Raw genomic sequence first — 16,245 nt, forward strand, 5'->3', positions numbered from 1 at the left:
GTCGTGTATTGGATCCAATGTTTGTTTACTTTGATTCCGGACGACATTGTTCTCCTCCAAAAGGGTTAGCAATAATGGTTTTGTCTAGCATGGCCTATTTCATGGAGAATTCAGGTATTGTTCTCTTCATCATTTCTCAGTCAAATCTTTGTCTGAAATCAAATCCAATAATATGGTGGATGTGTTGTACTGTTGTTTGGTTTCACTTTGTAACTTTGAACATTCATGGATTTTAATATTCAAAACAGCTATTAAACAATTCCATATAAGATTCTTATGCAAAATCTTTTACTCTTGTCCCATGAATTTGCCATTTTTTTCACCTTGTTTTCTAGGGAATCAGCAGTTGATTCTAGCTTTTGTCATACGTTATCTGGACCACAAAAATATTTTACATGATCCCCACCTTAAAACTAGCATTATTCAAGTTGCCACGTCTTTAGCTGTACAAATTAGAATTGGGAGAAGGTTGGTAGAATTTGGTTTTGTTGATGACCTTTGCAGGCATCTTAGAAAAAGCCTTCAAGCCTCTGGAAAATTTGTTGAAGAGCAAGAGCTGAACTCAAATATCTTGCTCCAAATCTCCATTGAGGAATGCTTACTAGAATTTTTCAAGTGAGTAGGTTTATGAATATGCATTCTTTGGCCTAGAAAATTATTTTACAATTAGTTAGATCTCTCTGCTTCCAACAACTAAACTGCTTCATTTTCTATAACTAGGTCTCTGATGTACGGCCACTGCTCGACTTAATAGCCATAACCTTAGAAAATTTGTCGTCTGGTGTTCTTGCTAGAGCAAGCATTGGATCACTTATAATCCTTGCTCGAGTGGTCACCGTAGCATTGCCATCTTTGCATTCACAGCACGTGAAAGGAGTTCATTGTATGCATGTTTCAATTTGAAGCTTAGTGATCATTATGTATGATTTTCATATTGATTGAATTATTAGTAATAGAAAACCTGTTGTTTTTTTCTGGAATATATCCATTAACAAAGTTTTATGCTTCCTTCTAGACATTTTCAGAAGTGCTTCTTATGCAACTCATAAAAGCAATGCTGCATTCAGATCTGGAGACTTCAGTTAGAGCACGCTAGATTAGAAAACGTTTCCTCCTTCTTAACCTAGCAACGACATCGTTTTTTAATGTGACAGGGGCAAATCGACCCCTGTCCATTTACCCTAATTCAGGTTGACACTTAATTCTAGACTAACTGCCAGATCAGCGCCAGTAAGTGCCACATCAGATTTTTCTGTCAACTTTGGATGGGGGATACAAGGGAGGAGGCGCGATGGATTATTTTATGTATGGATAGGGACCGGCGTGGGTGACTTTTATAGTGAGGGATTGCCTTGTCCAAATTTAAAATGAACAGGGACCGGATTGGGTGTTTACTCGATATAGTGTGTTGGAAAGCAGATTTTGGGAGTAATTTATCAGGTTATTAAAATATGGTGGCTACATTAGTATTATGTTTGTCGAAATTTTGTTTCGGTAAGTTTGGAGACACACTTGTTAAGGATTATTTTATCAATAACAAAAGTTAGGTACTATTTTATCACCGTTAAAATCTTTAGAATGATGATTTGGTATTGAATAGATTCTCTTTATTTTTTTTAACAATTAAATGAATAAAGTGTAATCTTTTTATCTTCTCACTATTAATTTTATAAACGAGACAAAAAAATTATAAAAGAAAAAGAATAATAAAAAACTAAAAATCACGCTTTACTCTTTCAATTTTTTTAACAATTACGACTTGAGAGAATCCATTCTTCCTACTTAAATTTTACTAATAGAATTTAAACATAAAAAAATAGATCTCACTTTATTGTATTTTTATTTTTAGACAAATTAAACCCAACTTCTATAGACACAAGAATTCGTCGTAAATCTAAAGTAGTCAACAGAGGATAAAAAAAAGGAATTCTCATGTGTTATACATTTAGGAAGGGGGGGGATTCCTCAGAACAGTTGTAGAGGATTTCTTTTTACTAAATTTAACATAAGAATTATAAAGTGATAAAATAATAAATTAGACAAAAAAATAATTATTATTAAATTTATAATTTTTATTATGTGAAACTTATATGATCTTTATTTAAGAGTAATTTAATTATTTTTTTATTTTATTAATTTTTTTATTGAGTAAACTATTAAAATAGTACCTAAAAATTTATATTATTAACAAAAAAACCCCAAAAATACTAACACAAATAAGTTATTGAAAAATTTAAAAACATAATAAAAAAATATATTTTAAATATATATTCTAAAAAAGACTTTAATTTTTATATTTTGAAGTAAATTTCTATAATTATAATTATTTTTTAATTTTAAAATTTAATAATTTTATATCAAGTGAATTTTTTAAAAAAATATTGTATATGACCAGAAATTATTTTTTTTATGGAAATATTGTTGGTGTATTGGCCCGATATGGGTGAGATAGGTGTTTTGCGAGAGGGTGGTGTCAGGGACAACACGCCGGGGGTGTGATGCCTGAGCAAGGTCGGCGACGTGGCAGATCCTCTACAACACGTTGGGGGCGTGATGACCTGGCAACAAGAAACCGCACTGACAACACAGGAGGGCGAGAAGTGGTGTAATCAGTGAAGCTTGCTGGGTTCCGAGGTGTGGCAGCATCACGCAGGGGACGTGTTACAGGCCTGTCTACATGCAGAAAATACCCCCTTCCTGGTAACCAGCGACCAACCCTTATAAATTTAGCTTCTTCCTCCATTAAAGAACAGAGAGTGTGGCATCAGGTTTTGAAGCAAGAAAGGAAAAAAAAAAGAATATGGGTAGCTCAAGTAATAGTAGTGGAAGTGAAGGTGTAATTAGTTGGGGGTGTTTGTAGGAAAAAAAATAAAAAAAATTGTAGAAATTTAAAAAATTGGTACGTAATTATGCGGCGTCTGAAGAATATATTATCAACTATTTGGATCATCTAATTTATGTAAGTTGATAAATTTTAATTTTTTATATACTGAAGTTTTTTAAATATTGTTGTTGTTAGTATATTATAAATATATAGAAAAAGGCCCATTTCTTTTTATATTTTACGACTGTGTTAGAATAAAATTTGAATCTGTAAAATATAATTATATTTTTTTGTATATAATTTTTTTTAGTATTATCACAAATTTTTTATTTTTAAATATATAAATTTTGTTATGATTATTAACGAAAGTAATGCATAAATAATAAATATTTGAATTTTTTAAGACTAAATAATTTTCGGTATTTATAAAATATTAATAAGAATAAATAGATAAATAAATATGTATGAACTCGGCTCTGTGAACTATCATTGAAAAAAGAAATACTCTTACAAATATGTATTTTGACAAATAAATAAATAATATTAAAATATTATTTATTTATGTAAAAAAAAGAAAAAAATTATATATTTATTTATTTTAAAAAAATGTTTGACAGTAAACAAAGAAAATTAGTAATTCAGTGAATAGTTTAATATATTTATTAACATTTATTTATTTATTTATTTTAATTCAATAATTTTTTAATTACTTTTCTTAAAATGGATTTATTTATTCGTGTGGTCAGCAAATAATTTGAATATTAATAAATAATTTAATAAATATTAATAATAAATTTTTTTTTATAATATATATAACCTATTTAAACTAACATTTTTTTATGCAGCCTAACAGGAATTTGTTGGTGCGTAAACTGTATCTGTCACAGACGTAGAATCCGATGGTGGAAAACTACCTACGCGCCACGGGATTCTACCACGTCTCTAAAATTAGGGTAATACGTGGATTTCACCCGTTATTAGCTGCTCTGGTCGAAAGGTGGAGGCCAGAGACTCACACCTTCGTATTACCGGTGGGTGAGATTACAGTGACATTGGAAGATGTCGCTTATATATTTGGCCTACCCATTGATGGAAAGGCTGTGAGTGGATGGACAGATAGTAGTGCCGACTTCGTGATGCGTCAGTTTGAGTGCATTGAATGACACCTTGTGGACCGAGTGATGCATCAGTTTGGGTATGTACAACCTCCCCCGCAAGGAGCAAGGGAGATTCCATTGGACCTGCATTGCATGGCTCTTCGCGGAGTGTAGATTCATGACTGGACAGTTATTCATGGGGCATGGATAGGGGAGTGGGGCAACAGGCGAAACACTCAGCTGCGGAATTTGCACCCCCTTTTGACCTGGGATTTTAGTCCGACCACGGAGTATCGGGATTGGTACCTGCGCTCATATGGGCATCTGCTGAGATTGTCGGAGTACGTTCCTCAGGATCCACAGCCACCTGTACCATAGCCACCTGCCCCATAAGAGTACGTTCCTCAACAGCCACAGCCACATCAGCATGCAGTGTTTGATCCGTATATTATGTACCACAGCCACCGGAGCATAGTCATGGTAGCCATCACAGTCACCAGAGTGAGTCCAGCCATCAGAGACGTCACAATCAGCACGGCCAGCACTCTCAGGGCAGCCTCCACTCTCAGGTCAGCCACCATTCTAAGCAGCCTATACTTACGATTCCATCCGGTCATGATTGGTTTGAGTTTTCTGTTGGTGGTCATGGAGATCAGCAGCCACATAATTGGGCCAACGCTAGTTTGGGTGGTTGGTCAGATTTTAGCGCCATGCATTCACCGTCGGCGTCGGCTGCTCCACATGGGGCATCAGTAGGTACGGGCCATGGTTTGCAGGGTCATGGTTCCGACCCGTCGTCAGCGACTGCGTCATGTGATAGTGGTATCCATCGGCGGACATACACAGTTGTTGATGACTACAACCCAGGTGCATCCGCTCCGACAGAGGCAGGTGGGTCCTCCACTCCGGCAAAAGTAGGTGGGTCACGCGATCTGGGCGAGGCAGGTGGGTCGGTTGCTCCGGCAGAGGGAGGTGGTTTGGCCGCTCCAAGTCACCCGTATGACCTACGGACGGAGCGAAATCCACCTGATAGGTATACTCCGTCGCGGTTCGGTCAGGGCATCATGGTTAAGGGACTGAATTGGATGTCTGGAAAGAAATGAGCTTGGATTTAGGATTTTTAGATTTAATTGTAATAATTAAGCTAATGTAATTCGTATGTTCTGTATGTTGACCTATGTAAAACGTAGTTAACATTTTGTATGTTTACTTCACGAAGGCAGCAAATGATAATATTAAAAATACAAAGACTACTAGTATGAAAATCATCAGTTTACAAAAAACAAATTTAAAAATACAAACACGACTACTATGAAATTTAAAAATACAAACACGACTACTATGAAAAACATCAGCTTACAAACACGATAGAAATAAACATCATTCACCCCCACCACTCGGTCCAGCACGCTGAGGACATCGACTCCGACTATGACCCTGAGCACCACAGAGACGGCATACCCGAGGACCACGCATGTCACATGAATCCATCTTATTCAAGTACCGGGTCAATTTGGGGCGACCTTTCGACATTCGTCTCAAGGCGGGATTAGCGACCAATGTCGGTCCCTCATATGCGGGCCATGTCTCGGGATCACGTAACGGTGTGAACTCAAATCTATATACCTTACGAATCTCTGTCATCTTGTACACGTCATGCACATACAGCTGCCAATCGAGACACTGGTTAGCACATCAAGCAATAACATGGCGACAAGGTAGTCGTTCCACCTGAAAGTGCCCGCAGTCACACGTCCGTCGCGCAAGGTCAACAACTGACACCTTCCCGTTAGCCATGTCGCGCACCTCAAACACCTCATTTCGTCTGTCAAACCTGTGCACTACTATATTCCCAGTCTGTTGCATATTTCCCTCTATCCACTTTTGTGCAAATATGGAGTAAGTAAACCCAGCACGCTTGCGTTTGTGAGTCTCGGCACTCTTCCGTGTAAAAAGTTCATTTAACCGATAATATGTTGCTCGGACCAGCGCCAGCACAGGTAGATTACGGGCACCCTTCAACACTGAGTTAATGCACTCGACAAGGTTGGTCGTCATATGGCCCCATCGATGCCCCTCGTCGAATGCCAACACCCAATGTCTGAGTCCAATGGCATCGCACCACCTGGCATATGCCTCGCCTCGCTCTTCCAACCTCTTATAGTTGATGTTGTACTCCTCCACCATTCTTGAATACCCAATATTGACAACAAGCTTCTGCAAGTGAGGGACTTTGAATGCTCTTAGGAAGTTGCTGCCGATGTGCCTTATACAAAACATCCACCATGCTCTTGGAGGTTGCTAGTCATCTCCGAAACGATTTACTGCTGCCCGAATTGACTCATGCCGATCTGAAATCATACCCACACCGTCTTTTCTGACAACATGCATTCACAGATTTCTGAGAAAGAAGTGCACGCATCAGCTGTCTCCCTTCCACCAGCGCAAAAGCCATAGGCACAATATTCTGGTTCCCATCTTGTGCAACAGCGACCAGGAGTGTTCCTTTGTATTTTTCATATAGTGTGTGCCGTTAACCTGAACTAGAGGCTTGCAGTGCCTAAATGCCCTAACGCATGGATTGAAGCTCCAAAATACGCGATGAAGTATTTTTACACCTTGCGCCTCCTCATTCGCGTTGTACAGTAGGCGTGTTTCTATTTGCACAACTGACCCAGGTATCTTCTAAACCATGATCGAGAGCCACCATGGCAAGGCTTGGTAAGAATCCTCCCAACCACCGAAAACTTTTGCTATGGACTTCTGCTTTGCCAACCAAGCCTTTCGGTAACTGATGGTATAGTTGAACCTTGACTGGACTTCCGCTATTATAGATTTTACCTTGATTGACGGGTCAGTCTCGACTAACGGCATTATACTATCAGCAATGGTATCCGAGTCCAACTTGGAATGATCCTGTGAAATCGTTTCCATTGTACATGTGTGCCTTCCATTGTATCTGTGTATCTCCCAACAATCTTTTTTCCGTATCAAGCTGGCTCGGATAAGCTAGTCGCACCCACGCCCATACATCTTGCATTTTGCATAGAAGGTCTGTGGCTCAGACTCATACACATCGTAGTCAACTCCTTTAACGATAGTGTATCTTCTAATTGCAGCCACCACCAACTTTCTGGAACTGTATTCCATTCCAATCCGGAACTCTCCGTCCGCAGGATCAGCAACGCCTACAGAAAGCGGAAAATCATCGTTCATTAATCATTCCAAAAGTATCAATTAACAAAAACGTATTATTCATGCATGACGTACCTATGTTTGCATATTCCACAAATTCCGGTGCATGCATGGCGTCGAGATCCAACTCACGCATGAATGGTGGCACGTTCATCGGTTGACTGCTCGAGGGATGAACCACTATATTCTCCGTTGCTGTCTTAACTCCCACATCACCATCCTCATCTTCATCGCCGGCTTCATAAGTGGCTTCAAAATCCTCTTCGCTGTCACTATCCATTCCCTCGTACACTGCAGCTCTATCATCCTTTATATCTAAAACATTTTGAATCCCTTCTGTCTCTATGCTTTCAAACAAAACATATAGCTCAATCTATGGCTGTCGCATCTGAGTCTGTCGGTAAATTTAAAACATATTCTGCATACTCCCTTCATCAGTGATTGGCATGGTATCAAATTGTATTAGACCACCAAAAACTACAACTAGATTCCGGTGCAAAATTCTGCTCACTCTCATTAACGTACCATTCTCCATGCTTTGACAGAGACCGTTCTGAAGCTCCATTAACGTCATGGTGCATGGAACCACAAACAAAAATGGATTCTGACAGACAAACCTCACTCCCTCATGAGTATTGCGTATTATTTCACCGTTGCAATATACCACCAAGTTTCCGGTACCCTTCATTGCACTACCAACACTCACAGAACACTCAAAGAACACTCACACACTCTTACTCATAATGAAAATAAAGCCCAACTCTGCCTATATATAGATGGAACATTCACCACGCCCCCCACGTGCTGCCTGCCGCAGCCAATCAAGTGTCGCCACGTGTAAGCACGTCCCTGCATGCTGAGTCAGCACGCCCCCACGTGCTAGTTCCTCGTCAACACACCCCCCGGCGTGCTGAGTCAACACGCCCCCAGCGTGATTCCAGCTCCGATCAACGACAATGCGCCATGTTTCTCCACATCAGCACACCCCCCCGGCGTGATTCCAGCTCCGACCAATGACGTTCCGCCATGTTTCTTCACGCCCCCGGCGTGTAGCAGGCAACACGCCCCCTACATGTTGACCTTGCATTACAGACGTCCACAAAACAGTAATAAGCATGGTTCTCCCATTTCTAGCCAAATCACCACCAACTTTTTCATATCCAAATTATTGAGTTGTATATGACCACATTTTTTTAAAAAAATAAAAAATCCAGAGATTAATTTTGTTCTGATTTTTTTACATCTTTTAAATATTCAATTAAAATATTTTCACAAAAATTTAAATTAAATAAATAAGTCGTTTGTTAAATACAAAATTTTTTTGTCACTTATAAAAAAATATATAATTTATTTATTATTTTTTACGCATTTTCAAATCTTTCAGAAGTCATTTTGTTGATAATACATTTCAAGAATTTTTTTGTTAGTGATTAATTCTTTTAGATATCAAATGAATAGTTAACGCTTTTCTTAATTTAAAAGACCTTAAAGCATCACCAATACTAGTTCTAATTTTATTTCATGTTGGGTCCTACAAAAATATTTGTAGGACCATATATCATAAATAGTAATTTGAAATTAAAAGTGAAATTTGTTCCTGTAGCGCTTAATTTTCATTCAATTAGAATTTTATATTATTTTAAACTATTACATCATCATAATTATATAAATGACAAAATTTTATTGGTTGTTCATCAAAATCTCTAAAATAATATCAATTTCATTTCATAAATTAATTCCAATATAAATTTAATTCTACATCAATTCAATTATTAAAAATATCAAAAATGATATTCAAAAACGACAAAAAAAATAAAACTTATTTTATTTAATATTTTTTAATTATTACAATAATTAATAAATATTAAATAAAACATGTTATCACGAATTTTAACTAATTTCTTTTAATTACTAAACATTTTGGACTCTAAAAATACTCCATTTAAAATGCTCTTGAAATTAAATTTAGAACACAATTCACGAAGCATGTAATATTTCCTAGATTCATCATTGACCTAAATTATTAGCCAAAGAATCCACCCACCTCTTCCCAAAGGAAAGGAAAGGGTTGTCTCACCCTCTCACTTATAAAATACTCATACAATCTTGAAGCCTTGTAATATAAACATGAAGAAGCAGTATTACTTATCATCTCTTAATATATTCTTTTGCACTATTATTGTTGTTGTAGCTTCAATGTCTCACAATGATGATGACTGTTGAAGATAATATTAAGTTGGTATTTAATGGTTCACAAAAACAAGCTGTAACTGATTATGGTTGAATAATTTGTTGATAATATTTATTTTTGTAACTTTAGTTAAAATGATAAAAAAATGATTAACTCAAACAACATTAGAATAGAAATCAGAGCAATACAATTGAGAATCTTACACTTGTAGATTTAAACAACAATTAACTAATCAGAACAGTGTAGATTTCAAACACAAAATTATCAAAACAGAATAAAAAAATCAAAAATCAAAACAGAATTAAAAAAATTCTAAATATAAATTAATACATTATGAACTAAATCTGAAAAACTGTTAAATTTCTAATACAAACGTCCTAATTGCAAATTTTTTAATACATAATAAACTAAAATCAGATAAAAAACTAACTATTGAGTTACTTGGAGACAATGACGATACAGAGGATTTTACTGACGTGGTGGCAACACAGACAGCAAAATGGCGGCAGTCATGACCAACCGACAAGGCTGCATTAGGGTTTTTTTTAAATAAATTGAAAAAATAATAGGAAGAAGGAGAAGGACAACATACTTGGAGGGAGGAATGAGGCAGCTCCGGCGACACAAGGAGCAGTGGCGACAGTGGTGGCAGTCGTGGCGGCGGCAATAGTGGTGGAAGCAACGAAAACGGCGACGATAGAGCGACCAACACAACGTAAGGAGTCTACGAAGTCTTTGAACGCTGTTGGTAGTAGCCGACGCTAGTGGAGGGGCTGTCGGAGGTGGTTTGGAGGGGAGAGAGAGAGGGATGGAGAAGGTTAGAGAGAGAGATTGGTTCAAAAATTAGGGGGAGAGAGTTCGCGATTCGAATTTAGGGCGACGATAATACTTTGCGAATAATCAAAACGCAGCGTTGCACTAATTTGGATTATCGGCGGATTTATCCGCCAAATCCGCCGATAAATCCCACATAATGATCGCACCAATTTTTCTTTTTTTCCTCCAATTATTGTCAGCGAATTTATCGTCGGAAATCAAATTCAACAGTAACTTTTTTGCCCAACGAATTTATTGCCAAATCCGGCGGTAAACCCACTACTAATATCTGATACTAAATCTGACGGTATTTAGCGTTTTTCTTGTAGTAGATTTGTTGAGTTTGGAAAACTTGAAATATGATGATGATCAAACATTGTTAAAAATAATTAAATGCAAAATTATTAAATTGAATTTTAATTCAAAATTAGCTGATTAATAATTTTGTTAATATACAGATTTTTGGTTGGGTCGAAAAACACATCAAGCCCAATATAATATTTAGCCTTGTACAAAATTCTATTTGATGAATGGCTGAATTATTACTATGTTAGTTGGGCTAAGAAATTATTGAGCAAGCCCGATTAAATCTTTGTTACAAGACCAACAAAGGCTTGGTCCGAATTAAAAAGAAAGAAGGAAGGAGTAGTGCATGTTTGGTTCGGTTATCCACTCCCCTCTTTAAATGGAATTCAAATTTAATTAACTTGTTTTAATTGCATTGGTAATAGAAAAGAGAAAGTTGAAATTGATTTGATTGCATTAAATGACTCCACGTTACTTTATGCATAGAAGAAAGGAAGTGGACTTTAATTGATTTTAATTTACTCATTACTTTCAAAATTTTCTCTTTCTTCTGTCTCTTCTCTCTCTAGTTTTCGGTCACTTCACTGACAGGGAAGAAGCTTGTAGAAGCAAGCTATCAGAGGAAGAAAAACAGAAGCTATGAAGAAACAAGCGGCCAAGGTGACGATGGTCCTTGTAGAAAGAAAATCTACAGTATGGTGTGGCTAGGATTTTTGCCACAAAAGACAAGAATTGGAGAGGAAGATTCAAGATCTTCATGCCTAAAATGGTAGCAATCCAATTCGGTCAGAGAAGAAGATCCCTGAGGTGAAGCTCGTCTCTACTTTTTGTTCATCCATCACAGAAGGTAGCTACTGTAGCTACGTGGAGGAAGAAACAAAAATAGAGCAGATGGAGCTATCAAGGATCAAGGGTTCATCAAGGGTCAAAAATCTTTCTTGGTGGGGACAAAATCAAGATAGAAGGCTCATATTGATGAAGTTTAATGAGAAGGGATGAGAGAAAGGTAATTGCATGTTGATTTGCTTTCGGTTTTCTTTCTCTCTTCTCTCTGCCCGAACCGTTTTTGGTGTTGAAGAAGAAGAAGAAGTTGGCTCGGTTGAACCGTTTTAACCTTGGAAGCTTCTCTTTCTATAATAAGGGTGAACGGCTAAGGCTTGAGATAAGAAAAGTAAGCACATAGTTCTCATAGCTACCCAAGCTAATAGAAGTTCTTCTCCTTCAATGTATTTCATTTTGTATTTTCTTTAGTTTTGTCTGTCTGAGTCTCATGGTAAAAAAAGCAAACAGTGTGAGGTTTGTAAGAAAAAGCAAGTAAGTGAAAAAAGACAGAGTGTACAAAATGAAAGAAAAAGTCATAGATGTCCTAGAGGTCCTTTGTACATTGTGTTGTGTATCATGATTATTTGGGAATCCCCTTGCAAATTGGGTTAGCACTTAGCAGTTGAAAACTTGGTAGGTGACCAAGTCAAGTTCAGGATTGGGGATAGATTCTGGACTTGTCCCGTATAGGAAGGGTAGTTCTTAGGGAGAATTGGTGTTTGTAATCAAGATGATTATAGTGAAATTCCATCATTGTTGTGATGGAGACTGAATGTAGGCTACATTGCACTTAATAGCTGAATCAAGATACTTCTTAGTGTAATTCTCTCTCTCTCTCTTTTACTCCATTTCTGTTTCTGTTGCGTAGGAGACAAAATTGAAAAATATGTCCTGACTGGTTACGAGACAAAAAGAAAATGTCTCTTGACTAGTTACGAGATAAAAATAAGAAAAATCTCCTGAAGATATTTCAAAGGTCAAAAAGTGACACTCAGAAGAAGCTAAGATTCAACCCCCCTTCTCTTAGCCACTAATTACCATCAACAATAAATATATCTTTTAAGTGGCAAAAAAATGTTTAAGTTTAGCAAACGACTTTTGGGACTAAATTTTTTCGGTAACATTCATAAAACTATTTAGAAGGTACAAATAAAAAATTGAAGCAAAATTTATCTCTAGAATTTTTTATTCTTCAAAAAAAAATTAATCATTCACAATAATTTTTTTTAAAAAAATTCACTTGACATAAAATTATCAATTTTAAAGATGAAAAGATATTATTTTTTAATAATTCTTAAAAAAATTATTAAAATCCGACCTCTAAAGTTTTTTATAAATATATATATTTAATATTTAGTTATTTTTTATAGCATTTTTAAATTTTTAAAAATTTATTTATCGTTTGAATCTTTTAAAATTATTTTTTGACAACAATGTAACTTTTTTAAGTACCGCTTAGTTTATCCTTGCCTTTTACTTTTTCTAATGGAATTCTCCTATGTAATAGATTAGTCTTATGAATTAGAATATGTTGATGGAGGTAACTCATAACAACCATGTATGTGTACTCTTGTGAAAGATACAATCTTCATAGTCAATACTACCAATGATGACCAAACTAATATGTCACTACAAAACATTGCTCCCAATAAACCAATTCTGGAAGAGGAAACATGCATAGCAGACAAACCAATCATGGCCTTTGGACTTTGTGTTAGAGAAGAAGCCCTGTGCACATGTCCATGGGCATGGAGTAATCATGGCTGAAATGATGACAAGCAAACCAAACATTGCCTTATATAGAAACTCTGAATGCATCTCTTAATTTCTTTATACTAAAAAACATTCTTGAATGGTAATGTTGTAGTCTTGTGGAACCTAAATCTGGCTAGCTATTGATTCTTTTAAATTTACGGTGGGAGAGTGGGGACACTACTTTTGAAGAACATGCTCTGCATATATGATTGATTAAAAGTAATTACTCATATAAAGATGTATTTAGGTGAAGATAACAGTTAAAATATAAACACATGGACGTTAAGTAGTTTAATCAAACATATTAAATAATTTAACAATTCTCGGTCATACCTTACCTTGATTGAAGTCCTTTGAGGCCAGCTTCCATCAAGGGTAAATCAGCAATATAGTCACCAATAACATGGATGATACAGCATCGTAGTTAGTAGTTAAACATGACGAAGATTATTATGCAATTAACTAATTTGGGTTGATTGTGTAGTCAACTCACTCGTCCATTTAAACAAGTGTTGGGAATTCGAATCTTGTATTATATATGCAATAATCAATTGGCAGTGACGACAAACTCTTAAATAGAGCTCATATTCACGACAGATTAGTTCTTAATCAGCCAGATCAAGAAATAACACACTAGCCTCAAATAATGTATATATAGTTCTGTATATATGGACTCTCCTAATTCTCTCGTTTGATTTGTTTCTGGAATAAAACATTTGAATAATTTGCCAATTTTTTAATAAAAACACGTACGTTAAGTAGTTTAATCAAACATATTAAATAATTTAACGATTCTCAGTCATACCTTACCTTGATTGAAGTCCTTTGAGACCAGCTTCCATCAAGTGTAAATCAGCAATATAGTCACCAATGACATGAAACATGACTAAGATTATGATGCAATTAACCAACTTGGATTAGTTGGGTAGTTAATTCATTCGTCCACTTAAATAAATATTGGGAATTCGAATCCTGCTTTATATATACAGCAATCTATTGGCCAGTAACAAACTTTTAAATGAAGCCCATATTCGCGACAAATTATTTCTTAACCTGCCAGATCTAAAAATACTGTAGACAACCAAAGAATAGATTATGATGCAATTTAATCATTTGTTTTATAGTATATGATTGATTGCATGCGTGTGTTTGTCCAATATGAAAGTGCTATTAGCTTAGCTTAGTCCTGCATTATCATATCATATTTACAATAATAACACACTAGCCTCAAATAATGTATATATAGTTCTGTATGTATGGACTCTCGTGATTCTCGTTTGATTTGTTTCTGGAATAAAACATTCGAATAATTTGCCAGCTTTTTACTTTTTTACTTTTCACCCCCTTAACTTTCTGTTTTGTTTCTTATTTTATTCTTGTTTATTATTCAATTATTGGAACGTTGTTGGAACCAGGCAGGTCATACTCATAGGTATAATTTGATGCATCTGTCTTTTTCTCTCCTTTCACACGGATTCCTCTCAATCTTATTTATTAAATATAAATTGTTGAGAAGAAAATTAAAACAAATAGTATTGATGATGGAGTTGGCCGAACCAAAATAATTTATAGTTTTATACATATAATCTTATTTAACAAGTAGAACAAAATTATGCATATAGGCTCGTCCTTTTCTAATGTTAAGAACTAGTTTCGGTTGGTATCCCCTTACATTAACAAAATAATTGGTTTGATTTCAAAGTATAAAAAACTCTTGGCATTTACTGTTAAAAAAAAATATTTAGCAACAAAAAAATAGTTAAAAATAACTAAAATTTATTTTGTTTAATATTAGTTAATTGTTACAATAACTAATAAAAATTAAATAAATTAAGTTTTAATTTTTTTTTATTTTTCTAATATTACCGTGAGAATAATGATTTTTTTTTTTTGTTGTAGGTCTGTTAGAAATAAGATTCTATTTGAATTCTTGACCTTTTAATTATTAAAATATTCCCTTAATTACTTTAAGACATCAGGTGACATGTCATCAAGCGACACACATGTATTTACCTTTATTATTAATTCTTTTATTATTATTATTATTATTATTATTATTATTATTATTATTATTATTATTATTGGTCCAACCACAAGAAGTGAACACCAAACACCACATGACAAAATTGGTGGCTCTAAAGAGAGGAGTGAAATTTTGGAGGTAAAAAATGTGTGATATATATTTGATTTGATCAACTAAAACATGAGGCTACAAATAATTGTAAAATAACTTTAATATGTTAAAAGATTCTTCAATGCCAATGGAGGAGAGCATCAAAATATTAGTTAATAAGAAGACAAAAAAGGTGATGATTATGTTTGAGTCTTGAAATATAAGAAAATGCAAATTATTATAGTTGTTAGTTAGTATGTCATATGGTGCAAGGGGATGCCTTGATTGATGAGGAAAACAAGATTGCTCTAACACAATGAAATCACGGGAATATTTGTCCTCTAATGTATACTAAAATCTTAGTTAAAAAACAATGAACAAGTATGTGTCAGTCTCTTGGGGTCAATAATAATAATAATGTTTCTTAAATTCCCAGAGAAAAAAGAATTTGGTTTAATGAGCAAACATCATATCGAAAGATCTTTGATTTGGCATCTTACAAGTAAAGTAGGAAGAGAACAAGAAACAGAAGAGAACAGAACAGAAGAAGGTTTGGCTGGGATTGGTTTCAATTATAAATAGAATTTAATTTTAATGAACCGTTAGTATTAAAGTAATTATATACATGCATTTAATTATATAACGCTCAGTAAAAATAATTACCTTTTATATTAATGGCATAAAATTTATGTGAGCACGGGTCGGTTTGGTTCGAATTCAAGGTAAAATTAAAATCGAACAGATCAAAATGTAATTGATTTAGTTTGGTTCGAATTTGCATTTTTTTTATGCATGTATCCAAACAAAATCAAACTGATTAATAACGGATTGGTTTGGTTCAGGTAATAAGGTACTCGATAACTTTAAAATTTATAAAAAAATCAATTTTTTATCTTCGAAATTCAGCAAGTACAACAAATAAGTAACATCAATAAAAATAATCTAAAGATGTTAAATACCAAATGCATTAAAAACTAAACTCTTTAAAATCCAAACATATTAATAGTGAATAATCTCATTAAAAGCCACTAAAAGCTATATATTTTTTTATTTAACTAATATATAATCGGGTTCACGAGTTGGTTCGGGTTCTGCTCCAGAATCGATACCCGAACCAATCACTAAC

This window comes from Arachis duranensis, chromosome 1, assembly GCF_000817695.3.
Source record: "Arachis duranensis cultivar V14167 chromosome 1, aradu.V14167.gnm2.J7QH, whole genome shotgun sequence".
NCBI classification, from domain to species: Eukaryota; Viridiplantae; Streptophyta; class Magnoliopsida; order Fabales; family Fabaceae; genus Arachis; species Arachis duranensis.